Source organism: Pundamilia nyererei, unplaced genomic scaffold, assembly GCF_000239375.1.
Source record: "Pundamilia nyererei isolate P.nyererei 1_Seehausen unplaced genomic scaffold, PunNye1.0 scaffold00255, whole genome shotgun sequence".
Lineage (NCBI taxonomy): Eukaryota > Metazoa > Chordata > Actinopteri > Cichliformes > Cichlidae > Pundamilia > Pundamilia nyererei.
In genome coordinates, this window is record NW_005187656.1 from 230,448 (window position 1) to 236,880 (window position 6,433).

Genomic DNA, 6,433 nt, shown 5'->3' on the forward strand with positions numbered 1-6,433 from the left:
CCCCCCCCCCCCCCCCCCTCACTGGAGCACCGACAGCCAAATGAAAGGGAATGACTCAGTAGAGATGTTTCAGCTCATACATATGCTCACGTTCATCTACATGCGCCTTAGAGTTGTCTGTGTGTGCTTGAAAAAGGAAGCGCGGGATTGGGGGTGGGCTATATGTGGTTTTTATTTGTATCATATTTTGAGAAAATGGAAAGGAAGAAAGAAACTGATGGGAACAGGAAAGGAGGATGAAACTGGGATGAGAACCTGAGAGAGAAGGCAGGAGAGAGTGTGAGGGGAGTATAATGAGTGAGGAGTGTGTGTGTGTGTGTGTGTGTGTGTGTGTGTGTGTGTGTGTGTGTGTGAGCAAGAGAGTGCGTTTCCCAGAGCTTACAGGCAGCTCTGAATAAATCATGCCCCGTCTATGGCATCTACGGCAGTTACTGCCATTATTGTTCGTCCAGTCCGATAGCAGCTGGAAGAATATCACCCTTCAGTTTTTCATCTCTCTCTCTCCCTCTCTTTCTCTCTCCATCTAGCGCCTCAGATAACTTTGTTTCCTTGGAAACTATGTGGAAAAGAGGAAATGGGATGGGTGTTGTTAAGACGAGTGGGTGGGTTCATATCAGGCAAGGAGCTGCAGCATTCGGATGAGGTCGACCCCGACGTTGAGTCCCTTCGGTTAGATACTCAGCTTTCTGCTCAGCTGCCAATCACAGATCGTCTTTTTCTTTCACTTATCCTGATTTTATTTTCCTCCCCCTCCTCAAGTCTGTGTTTTCAGCTTTCTCTATTTTGCAAAATGTCCCAAGTCATCCTCCAACACACACACACACACACACACACACACACACACACACACACACACACACACACACACACACACACACACTGGATCCTATCTATTCTGTGTGTTTTCTGTTATCCTCACAGGAATGCACCATTTCAATAACAGGGGTCTGTTTATCTTCTCTCTGCCTCGTTTCTTTCCCTTTGTTTTGGGGCAGCAGTTGCCATGGCGATGCCTTTTCTGATGCCCTACAGATGATTATCATCATAAACATTTAGGCAGGAGCGCTCATGCCTCTTGCCTTCTTTCTGTCGTAAACAGCTGTCGATGTGGAATGGATGCCTAGATCACCCCCACCCCAACACACACACACAAAGACACCCACCCATCCGCCCAAGTTGTCTGGCAGAAGTTGATGATGATGTAGAGCCTTGGTATGAGTACATGGGTAGCCCAGTGGGACAAGGATTAGTTCTTGTTGAGGGCGTGGAAGTCGTAGCTGGAATATTTACCGTGCTGCGGAGCAGTTAAAGACGTGCGCAGGGCAGACGAGCAGCGATCAAGAAATTATGAGCACATTGATTTTTGTTTTAACTGCAGATTGACCATATCCACCATCTACTCTTCAAACCTGTCTGGGCTTTACTTTAGCTTCTGGCTTCTTTCGAGGTTAAGACCTCTAGAGGTATAAAAACCACTTTTCTTGTAGTAAACACCGCCTGTCGCTGACGCCGCCTGAGATCATATCAAACATTATTTGTAGCTTTAATTTCATCAGACGCTGACACAGCCATGCATCGAATGCCTCAAATGCTTTTTGTCCCCATTATTTTCACCTCCAAACTCCTCGATCATTAAAACGCTGCTCTTCCCTAACAGTTCCAAGGCCATTAATATGTTTTTGGGGACTTATTTCCATAAATTGGTTCCCTTCTCAGAGCTGGGAGACCACTTGGTGGGGAAAATCAGATTAGCCAGCAGGCCGCCGACAGTTGTGTCAGGGCCCGTGTCGGTCTGTGCCGGCATCTGTTAGGGTTTTGGTTTTGATGCTGGGAGCCAAATCCTGATCCAAACCCAGAGGGGCTGCGGCGAGAAAAAGAGCTTTAAGCAGGATTTGATGGGAGAGGAAGCGACGATAATGCGAGATTCAACGCCCTTTGTCTCAAAATGAGATTTATTTATTTTTATTTATTTTTTAAATAGAACGTGGGTAACATACTCATGGTACGACTCTAGGTCAAGTAATGAATGAGGTGTCACATTTTTGTACTAAAGCTCTCATTTTCTTCAGTCTTCTTGCAAAAAGCACTGACTGATGTTTTCACTTGAGACTAGATCTGACTAAAGTTTCTAATGTGACTCGCTTTAAACAAACAAAACCTGCCAGCCTCTGATTTCAGGGCCTCAGACTGCACTCATAGGAAGACTCACTGCTGCAATCACTTTGCACATCTTGCATATCTGCGTGTCGGCTGACAGATAAGGATGTGTGGACTGCTGAAAGACGAGTCAGGTTTACCTCGCTTGGCCTGTTGAACTGTTATCACTTAGGTCGCCACGACACGCTCCTGAGATCTACAACAGGCTGAGGTCACCGGCCAAGATGGCTGGCCAGTGTAATAACAGGTGAGGGAATGCGCATGCAGTTTTCCCCTTAATTCCTCATGCAGAACCAGACGTGAGTAAGAAAGAAAAATGCAGAGCCTCTCATCACTCAATCCTTATCAGTAAATGTCACAGCGCTGCAGAGCTGGGCACAGTGTCACACACACACACCATTGCCCAGCACACACCCGTGGGTTTTCTTTTATATCTTTTGTGTTTTCCCTGGTTCATCAAAGTATGCCAGTTTGCATGAGAGGCAGAAATGTCCCTAAATTAATCAGTTTGTGTTTTTTGTAAGTACAAGCCAGAGAAGAACCAAGAAGGGAAACATATTTCAGACTGAGCAGAAACAGGAAAATATAAAAAAGACAAAGAAACGAAGAAGCAGCAGCAGTGTTTTTTTCCCAGTATACAAAGTCGAAGCTTGATGAATGGAGACTGGAATCCAGAAAGAGACATTTTGGAAATAATCCTTCCGCTGCTGTTCCCAGTGACGGACTCATTGGATGAGTGCGGAGGAGGGAGGTAATACGCTTGACGGAACGGCTTCGGTTTTTCCACTTTGATGAGGGAGAGGGAGTCATCATGGCGATGAAATAAAAACCATTCCAAATGAAGGGAGCGCCTCATCCTCCCCGTAAAAAGACAAATCTATAAAGCAGTGACAGTTTAAGTGAAGATGAGGCTGACTGGCTCGTGTGTTGTCCACGCTGCCTCCCGGGACTTGCGGTGATTTTTAAAAAGGCTGGCAGGAGTGCCAAATAGGGGTGTCTTTCTTGCTCAAGGACACTTGATTGTGACCACTCAGCAGGCATTAAAGCACTGAGGCACTTATGTTTTTGGACGGCTCTGGCCTGTTGCTTTCTCTTGGGTTTTTTTTAGACACCGTCAAACGTAAAGCCTTTAAAGCAGTAACAGCGGCTGTAGTTGAAGTGCAGACTCGTATAAAAGAACGGGCACAGCCATTGTGGCCTCAGCCTTTGACGTAGCGTGCTTTTGAAGCCATCTTTTTAGACATAGTTGTTACTTGGTTAGTTAAATAACTGCACAGCAAGCTTATTTCTCTGGAAATGACATTTAAAAATGTTCCCACAGAAACCTCCAATATAAATACAGTGGAGGTCCAGTTCACTGGCTTGGATTAGATGAGATGAAGCCCAGTCAGCACTCACCTTTCCACTCAAAGCAGCCACACTTAAAAGCCTTAATGATAAATTTATGTGTCACACTTGTTTATTTCGGCTCTAAAGTTTTTAACCCTCAACCCCTCCCTCAGTTTTTCTTTTTTTCCTTTTCTATAAATGAGAGAACTGGATCCTTGCCATTTGTTTTTTCTTTTCCATTGTTGTTAGCTTGTTTTTGGCCCACAGGCTGCCCTTTTCCTGCCTTGGATGTTGTGCGCTTACGTTATTATTTTTGGAATAGCCGATCTATAACTCCCAATCTCGCCTGACCTTAAGAATGTGAACATTTTCGATATCTGTGACGGGCGTTTTACCAAAGATAAAAAGTTTGAATTTCACTCTGATCAGGTTTTTGTTTTTTGGCAGTCTGACAACAAATAACCTGCAGTAACACCGCAGCACTGTCCAGTCCGCTTTGGAGTTATTAGTAGGAAAGAGCTCGGTGTCATCTCTTTTTTTTTTTTGCTTTCAGTTATTGATATTAATGACAGGAAATAACCACTGAGAAAAACTCTGTTTTGAACTGGAGAAGTCTGAACATTGGCTGTAAGTGCTGTCAGGGCTGTTTGCTGAGGGTGTGTGTGTGTGCTGTGCTCTGCACTTCCACCGCTTCCTTTCCCGTACACACCACTGCTGTTGGAGGTGTTGAGATAGCCTCCAAGCTTACAGATCCTACATTTCCCATAACGCACCTCTGTGACTTCTTTTTGCTTCCATGTTAAATATTCATGTCTTTCACATTCAGTGCTGCCAGTTTACACCACAACCTTGTTAAAAGACATCTCCAAGGCCCGGGTTAAGAGAGGTGATGATCCTGTTACCGTGACATCGCCAGAGTAAACGTGTCGGCTCCGCCCTCTTTTCAGTGCATGTATGCTAATCATCCACATATGTTTTGTAGCATTTGGCTTTCGTGTGTATCGTGCACAGATGTGTTTCTGCACCACCCACACCCATCTGCTGTTGTGCTCACAGAGTAGCCGACCGACTGCCCGAACAGGCTAACATGCCATCATGGCTCTGGCCCCCCGCCAGGCCCGTGGCCCCCACCGATTGATGTTTTCCGAGAAACATTAGCAGGAAGTAGGCCAGAAAGAGAGGAGGGGTAAGTGGGGAAAGTAGTGCTCCTTTTAGAGAGGTCTTCTTTTTTTTTTTTAAGTCAAACTTTATTCATGTCTCATTAATGCCTCCTACACAAATCTGGGAAGCATGGATGGAATGTATGGAAACACGTGTGCTCTGTAGAGAGAGGAACATGCCTGCCATCGAGCTGCTGTCGTCTCGGCCGTAAACACATAATTATTCTCCCCATGTAATAGACGGAAGCGTTCACATTCCACAAACTGAGCAATCGGATTCACTCTGGCAGCTGCACTTCGATGTGTCGCTAATTGGAAAGAACTCTGTGTTAAACCACAAGCGCTACAGGGAAACCAGTCTCTACCCCAGTGTTTCTGCAGTTAGCTTTGATTTGTCAGGGATGCACCAATTTGTAATCCAAACCAATAAATGGCCGGCTCACTCAAACAAGGAAAAAAGTGAGCTTTTTTCACTTCTATGTGACGATGCTGTGTTTTAAATATGGTTTTATTTGCCCACATTTCGTGACGTGAGATTTCTGCCGCCCCCTTAATGCGGGATTAGCTGTGAACGGGATTTCATGTATCGTTTTTGGTGCTTACAGCATTTAAAGATTAGTGTCACTTCAGTTTTGCTTGGAAATACCAAAGAACCGGTCCTTACGACAACTATTGACAGTGAGTCCTGTGGATTAGCTGGAGCAAGCACTGATTTCTGATGGAGAATCAACAGCAATCTCTATTTTTACGACATCCCACACACGCAACGACAACGGAAACTAGTTGCAAGCAAGACTATTTCAGTGAACGAGTCCTTTAAAGCATTCAAACGTTGCATTCACTGTCAAGTAAAAGCTCCCTTTTTTTTGTTTACAGTTCATCAAACGGACGCACTCGCTGCAGTTAAGCAGAGCAGCCGACTGGTGTAAAAGAAAATAAATTGCTCTGTCACACAATGTCACATCAACAAAGAAGCACATTAACATATTAACCAGCAGTTTAGAAGCTCTGTTGAATGTGAAATAGTGGAATTGGCTGGCAAATTCAACCTCTGTAAACATAACGGGCTTTATCAAAGGAATGTGCCTGGAATTTATAGGACAGGTGAGCGTGTCTGGGTGTGTGTATGTGCGGGTGCGCGAGTGTACATGCTTGTAAGTCAGGAGTCATAACACTTGTGAATGTGTTCTAGGACAGATTGTTGGCAAGTCCAGGCGTCCATATGTTGTGACACTGCAGATCAAAAAGATGAAAGTCAGCGGAGCACCGCAGAGACAGATGGACGCGGTGACACATACTGTACGTGCGAGAAAAGTCGGCCAAGCAGACAGGCCGACACCTGGCTGCAGATCAAACGCCGTCAGAAACTGAGGCGGAGGTTGGCGCGTACGCGTTCGTGTGCCATTGACGACACTCTGTGGCCAAAAGTACGACGACATCCCCTCGTCAGTGCGTTTATGCGTTTATGCTTGCTGCTCGCAGGGAGGTTTTTCTCGCAGCCTGGTTTTGGAAATAAATAAATTAAATACCTGGGACTAGAATACTAAAATTAAAAGCACTATTTATTCCGAGTTTACAACAAAAATAACTCCGGGTTTGGTTTAACTGGAGTCCGTCTTAAAAGAGCCTCTTTGCTTTTCAGCAATGCTGCCACGCTGAAAATGGCTGCAGTTCACCTCGAGGGCGCTCATGGGAGCTTTGATGGAGTAGCGGTGTATGCCGCTAAAACAAGAACGAGGGAAAGAGAGAGCGATCCTTACAATCAGACACATCATTTCCACATTAAC